The sequence below is a fragment of the Anomaloglossus baeobatrachus genome, unplaced genomic scaffold, assembly GCF_048569485.1.
Source record: "Anomaloglossus baeobatrachus isolate aAnoBae1 unplaced genomic scaffold, aAnoBae1.hap1 Scaffold_532, whole genome shotgun sequence".
NCBI classification, from domain to species: domain Eukaryota; kingdom Metazoa; phylum Chordata; class Amphibia; order Anura; family Aromobatidae; genus Anomaloglossus; species Anomaloglossus baeobatrachus.
In genome coordinates this window covers 150,459-171,796 of record NW_027444691.1, presented here as the reverse complement: position 1 = coordinate 171,796, position 21,338 = coordinate 150,459, and the positions used below count along the sequence as shown (strand labels likewise).

General features: G+C 47.3%; 11 non-coding genes and 5 pseudogenes across 11 annotated transcripts; all 16 read right to left on the bottom strand.

Moving 5' to 3' along the window:
- Positions 1-1,038: 1,038 nt before the first annotated feature.
- LOC142283043 (U2 spliceosomal RNA) lies at positions 1,039-1,229 on the bottom strand. Its single transcript, XR_012744803.1, has one exon. It is a non-coding gene; the product is annotated as a U2 spliceosomal RNA (small nuclear RNA).
- Positions 1,230-2,346: 1,117 nt separating this feature from the next.
- On the bottom strand, positions 2,347-2,537 carry LOC142283042 (U2 spliceosomal RNA). The gene has a single exon (XR_012744802.1). It is a non-coding gene; the product is annotated as a U2 spliceosomal RNA (small nuclear RNA).
- Positions 2,538-3,654: 1,117 nt separating this feature from the next.
- LOC142283041 (U2 spliceosomal RNA) lies at positions 3,655-3,845 on the bottom strand. The gene has a single exon (XR_012744801.1). It is a non-coding gene; the product is annotated as a U2 spliceosomal RNA (small nuclear RNA).
- Positions 3,846-4,962: 1,117 nt separating this feature from the next.
- LOC142283079 (U2 spliceosomal RNA) lies at positions 4,963-5,153 on the bottom strand. Its single transcript, XR_012744837.1, has one exon. It is a non-coding gene; the product is annotated as a U2 spliceosomal RNA (small nuclear RNA).
- Positions 5,154-6,270: 1,117 nt separating this feature from the next.
- LOC142283091 (U2 spliceosomal RNA) lies at positions 6,271-6,467 on the bottom strand. Its single transcript, XR_012744845.1, has one exon. It is a non-coding gene; the product is annotated as a U2 spliceosomal RNA (small nuclear RNA).
- Positions 6,468-7,122: 655 nt separating this feature from the next.
- Positions 7,123-7,264, bottom strand: LOC142283127 (U2 spliceosomal RNA; annotated as a pseudogene).
- Positions 7,265-8,381: 1,117 nt separating this feature from the next.
- Positions 8,382-8,572, bottom strand: LOC142283040 (U2 spliceosomal RNA). The gene has a single exon (XR_012744800.1). It is a non-coding gene; the product is annotated as a U2 spliceosomal RNA (small nuclear RNA).
- Positions 8,573-9,689: 1,117 nt separating this feature from the next.
- Positions 9,690-9,896, bottom strand: LOC142283112 (U2 spliceosomal RNA; annotated as a pseudogene).
- Positions 9,897-11,189: 1,293 nt separating this feature from the next.
- On the bottom strand, positions 11,190-11,380 carry LOC142283038 (U2 spliceosomal RNA). Its single transcript, XR_012744798.1, has one exon. It is a non-coding gene; the product is annotated as a U2 spliceosomal RNA (small nuclear RNA).
- A 1,117-nt stretch (positions 11,381-12,497) lies between these two features.
- On the bottom strand, positions 12,498-12,688 carry LOC142283037 (U2 spliceosomal RNA). Its single transcript, XR_012744797.1, has one exon. It is a non-coding gene; the product is annotated as a U2 spliceosomal RNA (small nuclear RNA).
- A 1,117-nt stretch (positions 12,689-13,805) lies between these two features.
- On the bottom strand, positions 13,806-14,007 carry LOC142283111 (U2 spliceosomal RNA; annotated as a pseudogene).
- Positions 14,008-15,301: 1,294 nt separating this feature from the next.
- LOC142283036 (U2 spliceosomal RNA) lies at positions 15,302-15,492 on the bottom strand. The gene has a single exon (XR_012744796.1). It is a non-coding gene; the product is annotated as a U2 spliceosomal RNA (small nuclear RNA).
- Positions 15,493-16,608: 1,116 nt separating this feature from the next.
- On the bottom strand, positions 16,609-16,799 carry LOC142283082 (U2 spliceosomal RNA). The gene has a single exon (XR_012744840.1). It is a non-coding gene; the product is annotated as a U2 spliceosomal RNA (small nuclear RNA).
- A 1,117-nt stretch (positions 16,800-17,916) lies between these two features.
- On the bottom strand, positions 17,917-18,141 carry LOC142283113 (U2 spliceosomal RNA; annotated as a pseudogene).
- Positions 18,142-19,517: 1,376 nt separating this feature from the next.
- On the bottom strand, positions 19,518-19,711 carry LOC142283090 (U2 spliceosomal RNA). Its single transcript, XR_012744844.1, has one exon. It is a non-coding gene; the product is annotated as a U2 spliceosomal RNA (small nuclear RNA).
- A 685-nt stretch (positions 19,712-20,396) lies between these two features.
- Positions 20,397-20,550, bottom strand: LOC142283117 (U2 spliceosomal RNA; annotated as a pseudogene).
- Between the last annotated feature and the right edge of the window lie 788 nt (positions 20,551-21,338).

Below are 21,338 nucleotides of genomic sequence, written 5' to 3'. Positions count from 1 at the left end.
AAACCCACGCCTACACAAGACATTTTGTCACCCAAGCCAACCCTTGAAAAGGCTGCTTTGCAGAGCAAAAACAAGAAGAATGGTGCGTTTTGCAGCCGCCGCCCACTGCAATGAATCTGAATAACTCCTCCTTTAGGGCGCAAGCAACTCCCCTCCCCCTTGCAGTCTTTCCAATTCACGATACAAAAAGACGGACAGGACAGGTTGCCTGACTTTCCGTCACTGCCACCCTTTGCCATCCTTACCCGTAGAAAGCCCTTTCATCATCCCCAAACCCTAATCTTTTCCCTTTCCTTCCCAGCCCCCAAACCCTGCCCTCTGTACCTTTCTCACCACCCGCTTCCCTTCTCCTGTCATCCCCCTACCACCCGGGAAAAAAAGAGATTGCCCCCTCCTTCCACTAGCCCACCCTCCCACCCAAAGAACAACTTCTTCTGCGCAGCTTGTTTTCTAGGCAGCAGCGCTATTGTGATGTCATCGGGGGGCATTGTGACAAGCCGCCAGTGTTCCGTCTCTTCATGTTGTGCACTGTTCAAACCGAAAATACATCAACAGGCAGGCTACAGAAAAGCTTACTAACAAAGGTTAGAGAGGGGCTTTCTCAGAGCGCTTTTTACAGTTTGTCTATTCCCAATTAGCCGGTTTAGTATACTTAATGAAAGTACTAATTCTTTCATAGGCCGCCCATTCTTAGTATTTGACGTTCAGGTAACAACAGGTAACTTTATTTGGAGTGGAAGCAGAGAGATAACACCAGATGCCAATTGTAGATCCTCTCACACCTGTGGTCACTGCAGCATCTGACTCCACTTTGTCCAAAAGGGATCTATTCCATTCAATTACACATGATCTAGATTAGACTGACAACAAGATACTGCACGGGACATAGCAGAGTTGGTGAAGTTGAGTGGTGATGAGTTTGCTATTTGGATGAATAAAGCAAGTAAAAAGTGTGTTAGATAAAAATTCATTTCAATTCGCTAATCGGGCTAATATGAATCAGGTGAATCGAGTTCTGCTTTTGGAAACTGGGTTAAGAAGGGGTGCACCGTTCCTGGAGGTACTGCAATACCAGGTCAATGCGTGGAGTGGACAGAGCAAGCTCTTTTTCCATCTCCCTGTTCTAAAAATCCATTTAATATATGGTCCCCAGATAGGGGACGTATCAGATATTAAACTGATAAGAACAGATACTACACTTGATCTTAGCCAAAAGGCCGAGAAGCGATAACCAGAATTGGTTTGGGCCTCGAGTGGCACCCTGGCCTATGCCGGACACATCTTAGGGAGAGAGAGCGAGAGGGAGACAAACCCACGCCTACACAAGACATTTTGTCACCCAAGCCAACCCTTGAAAAGGCTGCTTTGCAGAGCAAAAACAAGAAGAATGGTGCGTTTTGCAGCCGCCGCCCACTGCAATGAATCTGAATAACTCCTCCTTTAGGGCGCAAGCAACTCCCCTCCCCCTTGCAGTCTTTCCAATTCACGATACAAAAAGACGGACAGGACAGGTTGCCTGACTTTCCGTCACTGCCACCCTTTGCCATCCTTACCCGTAGAAAGCCCTTTCATCATCCCCAAACCCTAATCTTTTCCCTTTCCTTCCCAGCCCCCAAACCCTGCCCTCTGTACCTTTCTCACCACCCGCTTCCCTTCTCCTGTCATCCCCCTACCACCCGGGAAAAAAAGAGATTGCCCCCTCCTTCCACTAGCCCACCCTCCCACCCAAAGAACAACTTCTTCTGCGCAGCTTGTTTTCTAGGCAGCAGCGCTATTGTGATGTCATCGGGGGGCATTGTGACAAGCCGCCAGTGTTCCGTCTCTTCATGTTGTGCACTGTTCAAACCGAAAATACATCAACAGGCAGGCTACAGAAAAGCTTACTAACAAAGGTTAGAGAGGGGCTTTCTCAGAGGGCTTTTTACAGTTTGTCTATTCCCAATTAGCCGGTTTAGTATACTTAATGAAAGTACTAATTCTTTCATAGGCCGCCCATTCTTAGTATTTGACGTTCAGGTAACAACAGGTAACTTTATTTGGAGTGGAAGCAGAGAGATAACACCAGATGCCAATTGTAGATCCTCTCACACCTGTGGTCACTGCAGCATCTGACTCCACTTTGTCCAAAAGGGATCTATTCCATTCAATTACACATGATCTAGATTAGACTGACAACAAGATACTGCACGGGACATAGCAGAGTTGGTGAAGTTGAGTGGTGATGAGTTTGCTATTTGGATGAATAAAGCAAGTAAAAAGTGTGTTAGATAAAAATTCATTTCAATTCGCTAATCGGGCTAATATGAATCAGGTGAATCGAGTTCTGCTTTTGGAAACTGGGTTAAGAAGGGGTGCACCGTTCCTGGAGGTACTGCAATACCAGGTCAATGCGTGGAGTGGACAGAGCAAGCTCTTTTTCCATCTCCCTGTTCTAAAAATCCATTTAATATATGGTCCCCAGATAGGGGACGTATCAGATATTAAACTGATAAGAACAGATACTACACTTGATCTTAGCCAAAAGGCCGAGAAGCGATAACCAGAATTGGTTTGGGCCTCGAGTGGCACCCTGGCCTATGCCGGACACATCTTAGGGAGAGAGAGCGAGAGGGAGACAAACCCACGCCTACACAAGACATTTTGTCACCCAAGCCAACCCTTGAAAAGGCTGCTTTGCAGAGCAAAAACAAGAAGAATGGTGCGTTTTGCAGCCGCCGCCCACTGCAATGAATCTGAATAACTCCTCCTTTAGGGCGCAAGCAACTCCCCTCCCCCTTGCAGTCTTTCCAATTCACGATACAAAAAGACGGACAGGACAGGTTGCCTGACTTTCCGTCACTGCCACCCTTTGCCATCCTTACCCGTAGAAAGCCCTTTCATCATCCCCAAATCCTAATCTTTTCCCTTTCCTTCCCAGCCCCCAAACCCTGCCCTCTGTACCTTTCTCACCACCCGCTTCCCTTCTCCTGTCATCCCCCTACCACCCGGGAAAAAAAGAGATTGCCCCCTCCTTCCACTAGCCCACCCTCCCACCCAAAGAACAACTTCTTCTGCGCAGCTTGTTTTCTAGGCAGCAGCGCTATTGTGATGTCATCGGGGGGCATTGTGACAAGCCGCCAGTGTTCCGTCTCTTCATGTTGTGCACTGTTCAAACCGAAAATACATCAACAGGCAGGCTACAGAAAAGCTTACTAACAAAGGTTAGAGAGGGGCTTTCTCAGAGGGCTTTTTACAGTTTGTCTATTCCCAATTAGCCGGTTTAGTATACTTAATGAAAGTACTAATTCTTTCATAGGCCGCCCATTCTTAGTATTTGACGTTCAGGTAACAACAGGTAACTTTATTTGGAGTGGAAGCAGAGAGATAACACCAGATGCCAATTGTAGATCCTCTCACACCTGTGGTCACTGCAGCATCTGACTCCACTTTGTCCAAAAGGGATCTATTCCATTCAATTACACATGATCTAGATTAGACTGACAACAAGATACTGCACGGGACATAGCAGAGTTGGTGAAGTTGAGTGGTGATGAGTTTGCTATTTGGATGAATAAAGCAAGTAAAAAGTGTGTTAGATAAAAATTCATTTCAATTCGCTAATCGGGCTAATATGAATCAGGTGAATCGAGTTCTGCTTTTGGAAACTGGGTTAAGAAGGGGTGCACCGTTCCTGGAGGTACTGCAATACCAGGTCAATGCGTGGAGTGGACAGAGCAAGCTCTTTTTCCATCTCCCTGTTCTAAAAATCCATTTAATATATGGTCCCCAGATAGGGGACGTATCAGATATTAAACTGATAAGAACAGATACTACACTTGATCTTAGCCAAAAGGCCGAGAAGCGATAACCAGAATTGGTTTGGGCCTCGAGTGGCACCCTGGCCTATGCCGGACACATCTTAGGGAGAGAGAGCGAGAGGGAGACAAACCCACGCCTACACAAGACATTTTGTCACCCAAGCCAACCCTTGAAAAGGCTGCTTTGCAGAGCAAAAACAAGAAGAATGGTGCGTTTTGCAGCCGCCGCCCACTGCAATGAATCTGAATAACTCCTCCTTTAGGGCGCAAGCAACTCCCCTCCCCCTTGCAGTCTTTCCAATTCACGATACAAAAAGACGGACAGGACAGGTTGCCTGACTTTCCGTCACTGCCACCCTTTGCCATCCTTACCCGTAGAAAGCCCTTTCATCATCCCCAAACCCTAATCTTTTCCCTTTCCTTCCCAGCCCCCAAACCCTGCCCTCTGTACCTTTCTCACCACCCGCTTCCCTTCTCCTGTCATCCCCCTACCACCCGGGAAAAAAAGAGATTGCCCCCTCCTTCCACTAGCCCACCCTCCCACCCAAAGAACAACTTCTTCTGCGCAGCTTGTTTTCTAGGCAGCAGCGCTATTGTGATGTCATCGGGGGGCATTGTGACAAGCCGCCAGTGTTCCGTCTCTTCATGTTGTGCACTGTTCAAACCGAAAATACATCAACAGGCAGGCTACAGAAAAGCTTACTAACAAAGGTTAGAGAGGGGCTTTCTCAGAGGGCTTTTTACAGTTTGTCAATTCCCAATTAGCCGGTTTAGTATACTTAATGAAAGTACTAATTCTTTCATAGGCCGCCCATTCTTAGTATTTGACGTTCAGGTAACAACAGGTAACTTTATTTGGAGTGGAAGCAGAGAGATAACACCAGATGCCAATTGTAGATCCTCTCACACCTGTGGTCACTGCAGCATCTGACTCCACTTTGTCCAAAAGGGATCTATTCCATTCAATTACACATGATCTAGATTAGACTGACAACAAGATACTGCACGGGACATAGCAGAGTTGGTGAAGTTGAGTGGTGATGAGTTTGCTATTTGGATGAATAAAGCAAGTAAAAAGTGTGTTAGATAAAAATTCATTTCAATTCGCTAATCGGGCTAATATGAATCAGGTGAATCGAGTTCTGCTTTTGGAAACTGGGTTAAGAAGGGGTGCACCGTTCCTGGAGGTACTGCAATACCAGGTCAATGCGTGGAGTGGACAGAGCAAGCTCTTTTTCCATCTCCCTGTTCTAAAAATCCATTTAATATATGGTCCCCAGATACGGGACGTATCAGATATTAAACTGATAAGAACAGATACTACACTTGATCTTAGCCAAAAGGCCGAGAAGCGATAACCAGAATTGGTTTGGGCCTCGAGTGGCACCCTGGCCTATGCCGGACACATCTTAGGGAGAGAGAGCGAGAGGGAGACAAACCCACGCCTACACAAGACATTTTGTCACCCAAGCCAACCCTTGAAAAGGCTGCTTTGCAGAGCAAAAACAAGAAGAATGGTGCGTTTTGCAGCCGCCGCCCACTGCAATGAATCTGAATAACTCCTCCTTTAGGGCGCAAGCAACTCCCCTCCCCCTTGCAGTCTTTCCAATTCACGATACAAAAAGACGGACAGGACAGGTTGCCTGACTTTCCGTCACTGCCACCCTTTGCCATCCTTACCCGTAGAAAGCCCTTTCATCATCCCCAAACCCTAATCTTTTCCCTTTCCTTCCCAGCCCCCAAACCCTGCCCTCTGTACCTTTCTCACCACCCGCTTCCCTTCTCCTGTCATCCCCCTACCACCCGGGAAAAAAAGAGATTGCCCCCTCCTTCCACTAGCCCACCCTCCCACCCAAAGAACAACTTCTTCTGCGCAGCTTGTTTTCTAGGCAGCAGCGCTATTGTGATGTCATCGGGGGGCATTGTGACAAGCCGCCAGTGTTCCGTCTCTTCATGTTGTGCACTGTTCAAACCGAAAATACATCAACAGGCAGGCTACAGAAAAGCTTACTAACAAAGGTTAGAGAGGGGCTTTCTCAGAGGGCTTTTTACAGTTTGTCTATTCCCAATTAGCCGGTTTAGTATACTTAATGAAAGTACTAATTCTTTCATAGGCCGCCCATTCTTAGTATTTGACGTTCAGGTAACAACAGGTAACTTTATTTGGAGTGGAAGCAGAGAGATAACACCAGATGCCAATTGTAGATCCTCTCACACCTGTGGTCACTGCAGCATCTGACTCCACTTTGTCCAAAAGGGATCTATTCCATTCAATTACACATGATCTAGATTAGACTGACAACAAGATACTGCACGGGACATAGCAGAGTTGGTGAAGTTGAGTGGTGATGAGTTTGCTATTTGGATGAATAAAGCAAGTAAAAAGTGTGTTAGATAAAAATTCATTTCAATTCGCTAATCGGGCTAATATGAATCAGGTGAATCGAGTTCTGCTTTTGGAAACTGGGTTAAGAAGGGGTGCACCGTTCCTGGAGGTACTGCAATACCAGGTCAATGCGTGGAGTGGACAGAGCAAGCTCTTTTTCCATCTCCCTGTTCTAAAAATCCATTTAATATATGGTCCCCAGATAGGGGACGTATCAGATATTAAACTGATAAGAACAGATTTTTTGATTTAATGAAGCTTTCCAAAGCACCGCAAAAATGCATGACCGAAGTCACACCAAAAACAGTGCAAAGGCTAGGATTCGTGTGGACCCCTCCGTGAGAAGAGGATCCCCAAAAATCAACCCCGTCCCTCCGAGCCAGAAGGCCACAGCGAGGGTCAGGGATCTTCGGTGCTCCCCCAAGCCGAAGCCTGGTTGAGCCTTGTTGTTGCTCCCAGCGTCCACCGAGGCATCTTACCCAAGTGGAGTAGGGAGCTACTAGTCGTTGGTTTCGCAGCCGAGACTGCCCGGACCGTCAACCGGTGTTGGTTTCTCAGCCCAAGGCTGACCGGACCTCCAACCGGGTGTTGGTTTCTCAGCCCAAGGCTAACCGGACCTCCAACCGGGTGTTGGTTTCTCAGCCAAAGCTGACCCGGACCTCCAACCGGGTGTTGGTTTCTCAGCCCAAAGCTGACCGGACCTCCGACCGGGATTATAAAAATTTCCCTTCTTAGCCAGAAGGCCGGGATAGGGCAATATGCTTGGAAAGTATGAATAGGCAAGGCGCGGCGTGCGACAGAGTCTGAGGCTTACCAGGGTCCCAACCTAGCAAGTTCAGACTCCCTCCAGGGTGTCCATTCCTGGGGCACATTGCACCATAACCCCCACACTTACTCAGTCTAATAGCCTCGATCCTGGTAGGGCCATGGTTTCCTCTAGATGGATATACTATCCTCCCAAAGTACTAACAAGCGCAACCTTCCAGTGTGCATTGCATCATTGTACTAAGGTGGCCGGAGCCTTAAACCACCTTTTCGAACGATACTACACTTGATCTTAGCCAAAAGGCCGAGAAGCGATAACCAGAATTGGTTTGGGCCTCGAGTGGCACCCTGGCCTATGCCGGACACATCTTAGGGAGAGAGAGCGAGAGGGAGACAAACCCACGCCTACACAAGACATTTTGTCACCCAAGCCAACCCTTGAAAAGGCTGCTTTGCAGAGCAAAAACAAGAAGAATGGTGCGTTTTGCAGCCGCCGCCCACTGCAATGAATCTGAATAACTCCTCCTTTAGGGCGCAAGCAACTCCCCTCCCCCTTGCAGTCTTTCCAATTCACGATACAAAAAGACGGACAGGACAGGTTGCCTGACTTTCCGTCACTGCCACCCTTTGCCATCCTTACCCGTAGAAAGCCCTTTCATCATCCCCAAACCCTAATCTTTTCCCTTTCCTTCCCAGCCCCCAAACCCTGCCCTCTGTACCTTTCTCACCACCCGCTTCCCTTCTCCTGTCATCCCCCTACCACCCGGGAAAAAAAGAGATTGCCCCCTCCTTCCACTAGCCCACCCTCCCACCCAAAGAACAACTTCTTCTGCGCAGCTTGTTTTCTAGGCAGCAGCGCTATTGTGATGTCATCGGGGGGCATTGTGACAAGCCGCCAGTGTTCCGTCTCTTCATGTTGTGCACTGTTCAAACCGAAAATACATCAACAGGCAGGCTACAGAAAAGCTTACTAACAAAGGTTAGAGAGGGGCTTTCTCAGAGGGCTTTTTACAGTTTGTCTATTCCCAATTAGCCGGTTTAGTATACTTAATGAAAGTACTAATTCTTTCATAGGCCGCCCATTCTTAGTATTTGACGTTCAGGTAACAACAGGTAACTTTATTTGGAGTGGAAGCAGAGAGATAACACCAGATGCCAATTGTAGATCCTCTCACACCTGTGGTCACTGCAGCATCTGACTCCACTTTGTCCAAAAGGGATCTATTCCATTCAATTACACATGATCTAGATTAGACTGACAACAAGATACTGCACGGGACATAGCAGAGTTGGTGAAGTTGAGTGGTGATGAGTTTGCTATTTGGATGAATAAAGCAAGTAAAAAGTGTGTTAGATAAAAATTCATTTCAATTCGCTAATCGGGCTAATATGAATCAGGTGAATCGAGTTCTGCTTTTGGAAACTGGGTTAAGAAGGGGTGCACCGTTCCTGGAGGTACTGCAATACCAGGTCAATGCGTGGAGTGGACAGAGCAAGCTCTTTTTCCATCTCCCTGTTCTAAAAATCCATTTAATATATGGTCCCCAGATAGGGGACGTATCAGATATTAAACTGATAAGAACAGATACTACACTTGATCTTAGCCAAAAGGCCGAGAAGCGATAACCAGAATTGGTTTGGGCCTCGAGTGGCACCCTGGCCTATGCCGGACACATCTTAGGGAGAGAGAGCGAGAGGGAGACAAACCCACGCCTACACAAGACATTTTGTCACCCAAGCCAACCCTTGAAAAGGCTGCTTTGCAGAGCAAAAACAAGAAGAATGGTGCGTTTTGCAGCCGCCGCCCACTGCAATGAATCTGAATAACTCCTCCTTTAGGGCGCAAGCAACTCCCCTCCCCCTTGCAGTCTTTCCAATTCACGATACAAAAAGACGGACAGGACAGGTTGCCTGACTTTCCGTCACTGCCACCCTTTGCCATCCTTACCCGTAGAAAGCCCTTTCATCATCCCCAAACCCTAATCTTTTCCCTTTCCTTCCCAGCCCCCAAACCCTGCCCTCTGTACCTTTCTCACCACCCGCTTCCCTTCTCCTGTCATCCCCCTACCACCCGGGAAAAAAAGAGATTGCCCCCTCCTTCCACTAGCCCACCCTCCCACCCAAAGAACAACTTCTTCTGCGCAGCTTGTTTTCTAGGCAGCAGCGCTATTGTGATGTCATCGGGGGGCATTGTGACAAGCCGCCAGTGTTCCGTCTCTTCATGTTGTGCACTGTTCAAACCGAAAATACATCAACAGGCAGGCTACAGAAAAGCTTACTAACAAAGGTTAGAGAGGGGCTTTCTCAGAGGGCTTTTTACAGTTTGTCTATTCCCAATTAGCCGGTTTAGTATACTTAATGAAAGTACTAATTCTTTCATAGGCCGCCCATTCTTAGTATTTGACGTTCAGGTAACAACAGGTAACTTTATTTGGAGTGGAAGCAGAGAGATAACACCAGATGCCAATTGTAGATCCTCTCACACCTGTGGTCACTGCAGCATCTGACTCCACTTTGTCCAAAAGGGATCTATTCCATTCAATTACACATGATCTAGATTAGACTGACAACAAGATACTGCACGGGACATAGCAGAGTTGGTGAAGTTGAGTGGTGATGAGTTTGCTATTTGGATGAATAAAGCAAGTAAAAAGTGTGTTAGATAAAAATTCATTTCAATTCGCTAATCGGGCTAATATGAATCAGGTGAATCGAGTTCTGCTTTTCGAAACTGGGTTAAGAAGGGGTGCACCGTTCCTGGAGGTACTGCAATACCAGGTCAATGCGTGGAGTGGACAGAGCAAGCTCTTTTTCCATCTCCCTGTTCTAAAAATCCATTTAATATATGGTCCCCAGATAGGGGACGTATCAGATATTAAACTGATAAGAACAGATTTTTTTTTTTTTTTTTTTTTTTTTTTTTTTTGAAGGATGAGTTTGAAAATAATAAAGTGACCGCCTCTCGTTGCCCAGGTAACTGTCCGTCACAAGAGGGCTATGACATCCTACGATGCACACTCCCCCAAGGCCAGCAGTTGTGCAATACCCTGGCACCTTTCAGCACCAACCAAGGTAGTACCCTCCCAAACTACACTTGATCTTAGCCAAAAGGCCGAGAAGCGATAACCAGAATTGGTTTGGGCCTCGAGTGGCACCCTGGCCTATGCCGGACACATCTTAGGGAGAGAGAGCGAGAGGGAGACAAACCCACGCCTACACAAGACATTTTGTCACCCAAGCCAACCCTTGAAAAGGCTGCTTTGCAGAGCAAAAACAAGAAGAATGGTGCGTTTTGCAGCCGCCGCCCACTGCAATGAATCTGAATAACTCCTCCTTTAGGGCGCAAGCAACTCCCCTCCCCCTTGCAGTCTTTCCAATTCACGATACAAAAAGACGGACAGGACAGGTTGCCTGACTTTCCGTCACTGCCACCCTTTGCCATCCTTACCCGTAGAAAGCCCTTTCATCATCCCCAAACCCTAATCTTTTCCTTTTCCTTCCCAGCCCCCAAACCCTGCCCTCTGTACCTTTCTCACCACCCGCTTCCCTTCTCCTGTCATCCCCCTACCACCCGGGAAAAAAAGAGATTGCCCCCTCCTTCCACTAGCCCACCCTCCCACCCAAAGAACAACTTCTTCTGCGCAGCTTGTTTTCTAGGCAGCAGCGCTATTGTGATGTCATCGGGGGGCATTGTGACAAGCCGCCAGTGTTCCGTCTCTTCATGTTGTGCACTGTTCAAACCGAAAATACATCAACAGGCAGGCTACAGAAAAGCTTACTAACAAAGGTTAGAGAGGGGCTTTCTCAGAGGGCTTTTTACAGTTTGTCTATTCCCAATTAGCCGGTTTAGTATACTTAATGAAAGTACTAATTCTTTCATAGGCCGCCCATTCTTAGTATTTGACGTTCAGGTAACAACAGGTAACTTTATTTGGAGTGGAAGCAGAGAGATAACACCAGATGCCAATTGTAGATCCTCTCACACCTGTGGTCACTGCAGCATCTGACTCCACTTTGTCCAAAAGGGATCTATTCCATTCAATTACACATGATCTAGATTAGACTGACAACAAGATACTGCACGGGACATAGCAGAGTTGGTGAAGTTGAGTGGTGATGAGTTTGCTATTTGGATGAATAAAGCAAGTAAAAAGTGTGTTAGATAAAAATTCATTTCAATTCGCTAATCGGGCTAATATGAATCAGGTGAATCGAGTTCTGCTTTTGGAAACTGGGTTAAGAAGGGGTGCACCGTTCCTGGAGGTACTGCAATACCAGGTCAATGCGTGGAGTGGACAGAGCAAGCTCTTTTTCCATCTCCCTGTTCTAAAAATCCATTTAATATATGGTCCCCAGATAGGGGACGTATCAGATATTAAACTGATAAGAACAGATACTACACTTGATCTTAGCCAAAAGGCCGAGAAGCGATAACCAGAATTGGTTTGGGCCTCGAGTGGCACCCTGGCCTATGCCGGACACATCTTAGGGAGAGAGAGCGAGAGGGAGACAAACCCACGCCTACACAAGACATTTTGTCACCCAAGCCAACCCTTGAAAAGGCTGCTTTGCAGAGCAAAAACAAGAAGAATGGTGCGTTTTGCAGCCGCCGCCCACTGCAATGAATCTGAATAACTCCTCCTTTAGGGCGCAAGCAACTCCCCTCCCCCTTGCAGTCTTTCCAATTCACGATACAAAAAGACGGACAGGACAGGTTGCCTGACTTTCCGTCACTGCCACCCTTTGCCATCCTTACCCGTAGAAAGCCCTTTCATCATCCCCAAACCCTAATCTTTTCCCTTTCCTTCCCAGCCCCCAAACCCTGCCCTCTGTACCTTTCTCACCACCCGCTTCCCTTCTCCTGTCATCCCCCTACCACCCGGGAAAAAAAGAGATTGCCCCCTCCTTCCACTAGCCCACCCTCCCACCCAAAGAACAACTTCTTCTGCGCAGCTTGTTTTCTAGGCAGCAGCGCTATTGTGATGTCATCGGGGGGCATTGTGACAAGCCGCCAGTGTTCCGTCTCTTCATGTTGTGCACTGTTCAAACCGAAAATACATCAACAGGCAGGCTACAGAAAAGCTTACTAACAAAGGTTAGAGAGGGGCTTTCTCAGAGGGCTTTTTACAGTTTGTCTATTCCCAATTAGCCGGTTTAGTATACTTAATGAAAGTACTAATTCTTTCATAGGCCGCCCATTCTTAGTATTTGACGTTCAGGTAACAACAGGTAACTTTATTTGGAGTGGAAGCAGAGAGATAACACCAGATGCCAATTGTAGATCCTCTCACACCTGTGGTCACTGCAGCATCTGACTCCACTTTGTCCAAAAGGGATCTATTCCATTCAATTACACATGATCTAGATTAGACTGACAACAAGATACTGCACGGGACATAGCAGAGTTGGTGAAGTTGAGTGGTGATGAGTTTGCTATTTGGATGAATAAAGCAAGTAAAAAGTGTGTTAGATAAAAATTCATTTCAATTCGCTAATCGGGCTAATATGAATCAGGTGAATCGAGTTCTGCTTTTGGAAACTGGGTTAAGAAGGGGTGCACCGTTCCTGGAGGTACTGCAATACCAGGTCAATGCGTGGAGTGGACAGAGCAAGCTCTTTTTCCATCTCCCTGTTCTAAAAATCCATTTAATATATGGTCCCCAGATAGGGGACGTATCAGATATTAAACTGATAAGAACAGATACTACACTTGATCTTAGCCAAAAGGCCGAGAAGCGATAACCAGAATTGGTTTGGGCCTCGAGTGGCACCCTGGCCTATGCCGGACACATCTTAGGGAGAGAGAGCGAGAGGGAGACAAACCCACGCCTACACAAGACATTTTGTCACCCAAGCCAACCCTTGAAAAGGCTGCTTTGCAGAGCAAAAACAAGAAGAATGGTGCGTTTTGCAGCCGCCGCCCACTGCAATGAATCTGAATAACTCCTCCTTTAGGGCGCAAGCAACTCCCCTCCCCCTTGCAGTCTTTCCAATTCACGATACAAAAAGACGGACAGGACAGGTTGCCTGACTTTCCGTCACTGCCACCCTTTGCCATCCTTACCCGTAGAAAGCCCTTTCATCATCCCCAAACCCTAATCTTTTCCCTTTCCTTCCCAGCCCCCAAACCCTGCCCTCTGTACCTTTCTCACCACCCGCTTCCCTTCTCCTGTCATCCCCCTACCACCCGGGAAAAAAAGAGATTGCCCCCTCCTTCCACTAGCCCACCCTCCCACCCAAAGAACAACTTCTTCTGCGCAGCTTGTTTTCTAGGCAGCAGCGCTATTGTGATGTCATCGGGGGGCATTGTGACAAGCCGCCAGTGTTCCGTCTCTTCATGTTGTGCACTGTTCAAACCGAAAATACATCAACAGGCAGGCTACAGAAAAGCTTACTAACAAAGGTTAGAGAGGGGCTTTCTCAGAGGGCTTTTTACAGTTTGTCTATTCCCAATTAGCCGGTTTAGTATACTTAATGAAAGTACTAATTCTTTCATAGGCCGCCCATTCTTAGTATTTGACGTTCAGGTAACAACAGGTAACTTTATTTGGAGTGGAAGCAGAGAGATAACACCAGATGCCAATTGTAGATCCTCTCACACCTGTGGTCACTGCAGCATCTGACTCCACTTTGTCCAAAAGGGATCTATTCCATTCAATTACACATGATCTAGATTAGACTGACAACAAGATACTGCACGGGACATAGCAGAGTTGGTGAAGTTGAGTGGTGATGAGTTTGCTATTTGGATGAATAAAGCAAGTAAAAAGTGTGTTAGATAAAAATTCATTTCAATTCGCTAATCGGGCTAATATGAATCAGGTGAATCGAGTTCTGCTTTTGGAAACTGGGTTAAGAAGGGGTGCACCGTTCCTGGAGGTACTGCAATACCAGGTCAATGCGTGGAGTGGACAGAGCAAGCTCTTTTTCCATCTCCCTGTTCTAAAAATCCATTTAATATATGGTCCCCAGATAGGGGACGTATCAGATATTAAACTGATAAGAACAGATTTTTTTTTTTTTTTTTTTTTTTTTTTTGAAGGATGAGTTTGAAAATAAAAAAGTGACCGCCTCTCGTTGCCCAGGTAACTGTCCGTCACAAGAGGACTATGACATCCTACGATGCACACTCCCCCAAGGTCAGCAGTTGTGCAATACCCTGGCACCTTTCAGCACCAACCAAGGTAGTACCCTCCCAAACTACACTTGATCTTAGCCAAAAGGCCGAGAAGCGATAACCAGAATTGGTTTGGGCCTCGAGTGGCACCCTGGCCTATGCCGGACACATCTTAGGGAGAGAGAGCGAGAGGGAGACAAACCCACGCCTACACAAGACATTTTGTCACCCAAGCCAACCCTTGAAAAGGCTGCTTTGCAGAGCAAAAACAAGAAGAATGGTGCGTTTTGCAGCCGCCGCCCACTGCAATGAATCTGAATAACTCCTCCTTTAGGGCGCAAGCAACTCCCCTCCCCCTTGCAGTCTTTCCAATTCACGATACAAAAAGACGGACAGGACAGGTTGCCTGACTTTCCGTCACTGCCACCCTTTGCCATCCTTACCCGTAGAAAGCCCTTTCATCATCCCCAAACCCTAATCTTTTCCCTTTCCTTCCCAGCCCCCAAACCCTGCCCTCTGTACCTTTCTCACCACCCGCTTCCCTTCTCCTGTCATCCCCCTACCACCCGGGAAAAAAAGAGATTGCCCCCTCCTTCCACTAGCCCACCCTCCCACCCAAAGAACAACTTCTTCTGCGCAGCTTGTTTTCTAGGCAGCAGCGCTATTGTGATGTCATCGGGGGGCATTGTGACAAGCCGCCAGTGTTCCGTCTCTTCATGTTGTGCACTGTTCAAACCGAAAATACATCAACAGGCAGGCTACAGAAAAGCTTACTAACAAAGGTTAGAGAGGGGCTTTCTCAGAGGGCTTTTTACAGTTTGTCTATTCCCAATTAGCCGGTTTAGTATACTTAATGAAAGTACTAATTCTTTCATAGGCCGCCCATTCTTAGTATTTGACGTTCAGGTAACAACAGGTAACTTTATTTGGAGTGGAAGCAGAGAGATAACACCAGATGCCAATTGTAGATCCTCTCACACCTGTGGTCACTGCAGCATCTGACTCCACTTTGTCCAAAAGGGATCTATTCCATTCAATTACACATGATCTAGATTAGACTGACAACAAGATACTGCACGGGACATAGCAGAGTTGGTGAAGTTGAGTGGTGATGAGTTTGCTATTTGGATGAATAAAGCAAGTAAAAAGTGTGTTAGATAAAAATTCATTTCAATTCGCTAATCGGGCTAATATGAATCAGGTGAATCGAGTTCTGCTTTTGGAAACTGGGTTAAGAAGGGGTGCACCGTTCCTGGAGGTACTGCAATACCAGGTCAATGCGTGGAGTGGACAGAGCAAGCTCTTTTTCCATCTCCCTGTTCTAAAAATCCATTTAATATATGGTCCCCAGATAGGGGACGTATCAGATATTAAACTGATAAGAACAGATACTACACTTGATCTTAGCCAAAAGGCCGAGAAGCGATAACCAGAATTGGTTTGGGCCTCGAGTGGCACCCTGGCCTATGCCGGACACATCTTAGGGAGAGAGAGCGAGAGGGAGACAAACCCACGCCTACACAAGACATTTTGTCACCCAAGCCAACCCTTGAAAAGGCTGCTTTGCAGAGCAAAAACAAGAAGAATGGTGCGTTTTGCAGCCGCCGCCCACTGCAATGAATCTGAATAACTCCTCCTTTAGGGCGCAAGCAACTCCCCTCCCCCTTGCAGTCTTTCCAATTCACGATACAAAAAGACGGACAGGACAGGTTGCCTGACTTTCCGTCACTGCCACCCTTTGCCATCCTTACCCGTAGAAAGCCCTTTCATCATCCCCAAACCCTAATCTTTTCCCTTTCCTTCCCAGCCCCCAAACCTGCCCTCTGTACCTTTCTCACCACCCGCTTCCCTTCTCCTGTCATCCCCCTACCACCCGGGAAAAAAAGAGATTGCCCCCTCCTTCCACTAGCCCACCCTCCCACCCAAAGAACAACTTCTTCTGCGCAGCTTGTTTTCTAGGCAGCAGCGCTATTGTGATGTCATCGGGGGGCATTGTGACAAGCCGCCAGTGTTCCGTCTCTTCATGTTGTGCACTGTTCAAACCGAAAATACATCAACAGGCAGGCTACAGAAAAGCTTACTAACAAAGGTTAGAGAGGGGCTTTCTCAGAGGGCTTTTTACAGTTTGTCTATTCCCAATTAGCCGGTTTAGTATACTTAATGAAAGTACTAATTCTTTCATAGGCCGCCCATTCTTAGTATTTGACGTTCAGGTAACAACAGGTAACTTTATTTGGAGTGGAAGCAGAGAGATAACACCAGATGCCAATTGTAGATCCTCTCACACCTGTGGTCACTGCAGCATCTGACTCCACTTTGTCCAAAAGGGATCTATTCCATTCAATTACACATGATCTAGATTAGACTGACAACAAGATACTGCACGGGACATAGCAGAGTTGGTGAAGTTGAGTGGTGATGAGTTTGCTATTTGGATGAATAAAGCAAGTAAAAAGTGTGTTAGATAAAAATTCATTTCAATTCGCTAATCGGGCTAATATGAATCAGGTGAATCGAGTTCTGCTTTTGGAAACTGGGTTAAGAAGGGGTGTACCGTTCCTGGAGGTACTGCAATACCAGGTCAATGCGTGGAGTGGACAGAGCAAGCTCTTTTTCCATCTCCCTGTTCTAAAAATCCATTTAATATATGGTCCCCAGATAGGGGACGTATCAGATATTAAACTGATAAGAACAGATACTTCACTTGATCTTAGCCAAAAGGCCGAGAAGCGATAACCAGAATTGGTTTGGGCCTCGAGTGGCACCCTGGCCTATGCCGGACACATCTTAGGGAGAGAGAGCGAGAGGGAGACAAACCCACGCCTACACAAGACATTTTGTCACCCAAGCCAACCCTTGAAAAGGCTGCTTTGCAGAGCAAAAACAAGAAGAATGGTGCGTTTTGCAGCCGCCGCCCACTGCAATGAATCTGAATAACTCCTCCTTTAGGGCGCAAGCAACTCCCCTCCCCCTTGCAGTCTTTCCAATTCACGATACAAAAAGACGGACAGGACAGGTTGCCTGACTTTCCGTCACTGCCACCCTTTGCCATCCTTACCCGTAGAAAGCCCTTTCATCATCCCCAAACCCTAATCTTTTCCCTTTCCTTCCCAGCCCCCAAACCCTGCCCTCTGTACCTTTCTCACCACCCGCTTCCCTTCTCCTGTCATCCCCCTACCACCCGGGAAAAAAAGAGATTGCCCCCTCCTTCCACTAGCCCACCCTCCCACCCAAAGAACAACTTCTTCTGCGCAGCTTGTTTTCTAGGCAGCAGCGCTATTGTGATGTCATCGGGGGGCATTGTGACAAGCCGCCAGTGTTCCGTCTCTTCATGTTGTGCACTGTTCAAACCGAAAATACATCAACAGGCAGGCTACAGAAAAGCTTACTAACAAAGGTTAGAGAGGGGCTTTCTCAGAGGGCTTTTTACAGTTTGTCTATTCCCAATTAGCCGGTTTAGTATACTTAATGAAAGTACTAATTCTTTCATAGGCCGCCCATTCTTAGTATTTGACGTTCAGGTAACAACAGGTAACTTTATTTGGAGTGGAAGCAGAGAGATAACACCAGATGCCAATTGTAGATCCTCTCACACCTGTGGTCACTGCAGCATCTGACTCCACTTTGTCCAAAAGGGATCTATTCCATTCAATTACACATGATCTAGATTAGACTGACAACAAGATACTGCACGGGACATAGCAGAGTTGGTGAAGTTGAGTGGTGATGAGTTTGCTATTTGGATGAATAAAGCAAGTAAAAAGTGTGTTAGATAAAAATTCATTTCAATTCGCTAATCGGGCTAATATGAATCAGGTGAATCGAGTTCTGCTTTTGGAAACTGGGTTAAGAAGGGGTGCACCGTTCCTGGAGGTACTGCAATACCAGGTCAATGCGTGGAGTGGACAGAGCAAGCTCTTTTTCCATCTCCCTGTTCTAAAAATCCATTTAATATATGGTCCCCAGATAGGGGACGTATCAGATATTAAACTGATAAGAACAGATTTTTTTTTTTTTTTTTTTTTTTTTTAAGTTGGCTATCCCGACAGGGACAATCCGATCATACCAAAATCGGTCCATCGAGTTTGGATGACAAGTCACCCAATATTTACAGAATTGCCCGAAGGCACGCCGGTCACCGCACAAAAGCGACAGTGCCGCGTGTGATCGCCTCCCGAGCCCGGGAACCAACCAGCACAAGGGGACGTAAGCACCAGAAGGCGCAACAATCCCCGAGGCCGGCGGTTGTGCAAGCCTGGGCCCCTCCCAGCCAAGACCAAGGAAAACCCAATGAAGGGACTACACTTGATCTTAGCCAAAAGGCCGAGAAGCGATAACCAGAATTGGTTTGGGCCTCGAGTGGCACCCTGGCCTATGCCGGACACATCTTAGGGAGAGAGAGCGAGAGGGAGACAAACCCACGCCTACACAAGACATTTTGTCACCCAAGCCAACCCTTGAAAAGGCTGCTTTGCAGAGCAAAAACAAGAAGAATGGTGCGTTTTGCAGCCGCCGCCCACTGCAATGAATCTGAATAACTCCTCCTTTAGGGCGCAAGCAACTCCCCTCCCCCTTGCAGTCTTTCCAATTCACGATACAAAAAGACGGACAGGACAGGTTGCCTGACTTTCCGTCACTGCCACCCTTTGCCATCCTTACCCGTAGAAAGCCCTTTCATCATCCCCAAACCCTAATCTTTTCCCTTTCCTTCCCAGCCCCCAAACCCTGCCCTCTGTACCTTTCTCACCACCCGCTTCCCTTCTCCTGTCATCCCCCTACCATCCGGGAAAAAAAGAGATTGCCCCCTCCTTCCACTAGCCCACCCTCCCACCCAAAGAACAACTTCTTCTGCGCAGCTTGTTTTCTAGGCAGCAGCGCTATTGTGATGTCATCGGGGGGCATTGTGACAAGCCGCCAGTGTTCCGTCTCTTCATGTTGTGCACTGTTCAAACCGAAAATACATCAACAGGCAGGCTACAGAAAAGCTTACTAACAAAGGTTAGAGAGGGGCTTTCTCAGAGGGCTTTTTACAGTTTGTCTATTCCCAATTAGCCGGTTTAGTATACTTAATGAAAGTACTAATTCTTTCATAGGCCGCCCATTCTTAGTATTTGACGTTCAGGTAACAACAGGTAACTTTATTTGGAGTGGAAGCAGAGAGATAACACCAGATGCCAATTGTAGATCCTCTCACACCTGTGGTCACTGCAGCATCTGACTCCACTTTGTCCAAAAGGGATCTATTCCATTCAATTACACATGATCTAGATTAGACTGACAACAAGATACTGCACGGGACATAGCAGAGTTGGTGAAGTTGAGTGGTGATGAGTTTGCTATTTGGATGAATAAAGCAAGTAAAAAGTGTGTTAGATAAAAATTCATTTCAATTCGCTAATCGGGCTAATATGAATCAGGTGAATCGAGTTCTGCTTTTGGAAACTGGGTTAAGAAGGGGTGCACCGTTCCTGGAGGTACTGCAATACCAGGTCAATGCGTGGAGTGGACAGAGCAAGCTCTTTTTCCATCTCCCTGTTCTAAAAATCCATTTAATATATGGTCCCCAGATAGGGGACGTATCAGATATTAAACTGATAAGAACAGATTTTTTGATTTAATGAAGCTTTCCAAAGCACCACAAAAAATGCATGACCGAAGTCACACCAAAAACAGTGCAAAGGCTAGGATTCGTGTGGACCCCACCGTGAGGAGAGGGTCCCCAAAAATCAACCCCGTCCCTCCGAGCCAGAAGGCCACAGCAAGGGTCAGGGATCTTCGGTGCTCCCCCAAGCCGAAGCCTGGTTGAGCCTTGTTGTTGCTCCCAGCGTCCACCCAGGCATCTTACCCAAGTGGAGTAGAGAGCTACTAGTTGTTGGTTTCGCAGCCGAAACTGCCCGGACCGTCAACCGGTGTTGGTTTCTCAGCCCAAGGCTAACCGGACCTCCAACCGGGTGTTGGTTTCTCAGCCGAAGCTGACCCAGACCTCCAACCGGGTGTTGGTTTCTCAGCCGAAGCTGACCCGGACCTCCAACCGGGTGTTAGTTTCTCAGCCCAAAGCTGACCAGACCTCCGACCGGGATTATAAAAATTTCCCTTCCTAGCCAGAAGGCCAGGATAGGGTAATATGCTCAAAAAGTATGAAAAGGCAAGGTACGGTGTGCTACAGAGCCCAAGGCTTGCCGGGGTCCCAAGCCAGCAAGCTCAGACTCACTCCAGGGTCGTCAGTCCTGGGGCACGTTGTACCATAGCCCCCCACCCTTACTCAGTCTAATAGCCTCGATCCTGGTAGGGCCATGTTTTCCTCTTGATGAATATACTATCCACCCAGAGTACTAGCAAGCGCAACCTTCCAGTGTGCATTGTATCATTGTACTAAGGTGGCCTGGAGCTTAAACCACCTCTTCGAACAACACTACACTTGATCTTAGCCAAAAGGCCGAGAACAGATACTACACTTGATCTTAGCCAAAAGGCCGAGAAGCGATAACCAGAATTGGTTTGGGCCTCGAGTGGCACCCTGGCCTATGCCGGACACATCTTAGGGAGAGAGAGCGAGAGGGAGACAAACCCACGCCTACACAAGACATTTTGTCACCCAAGCCAACCCTTGAAAAGGCTGCTTTGCAGAGCAAAAACAAGAAGAATGGTGCGTTTTGCAGCCGCCGCCCACTGCAATGAATCTGAATAACTCCTCCTTTAGGGCGCAAGCAACTCCCCTCCCCCTTGCAGTCTTTCCAATTCACGATACAAAAAGACGGACAGGACAGGTTGCCTGACTTTCCGTCACTGCCACCCTTTGCCATCCTTACCCGTAGAAAGCCCTTTCATCATCCCCAAACCCTAATCTTTTCCCTTTCCTTCCCAGCCCCCAAACCCTGCCCTCTGTACCTTTCTCACCACCCGCTTCCCTTCTCCTGTCATCCTCCTACCACCCGGGAAAAAAAGAGATTGCCCCCTCCTTCCACTAGCCCACCCTCCCACCCAAAGAACAACTTCTTCTGCGCAGCTTGTTTTCTAGGCAGCAGCGCTATTGTGATGTCATCGGGGGGCATTGTGACAAGCCGCCAGTGTTCCGTCTCTTCATGTTGTGCACTGTTCAAACCGAAAATACATCAACAGGCAGGCTACAGAAAAGCTTACTAACAAAGGTTAGAGAGGGGCTTTCTCAGAGGGCTTTTTACAGTTTGTCTATTCCCAATTAGCCGGTTTAGTATACTTAATGAAAGTACTAATTCTTTCATAGGCCGCCCATTCTTAGTATTTGACGTTCAGG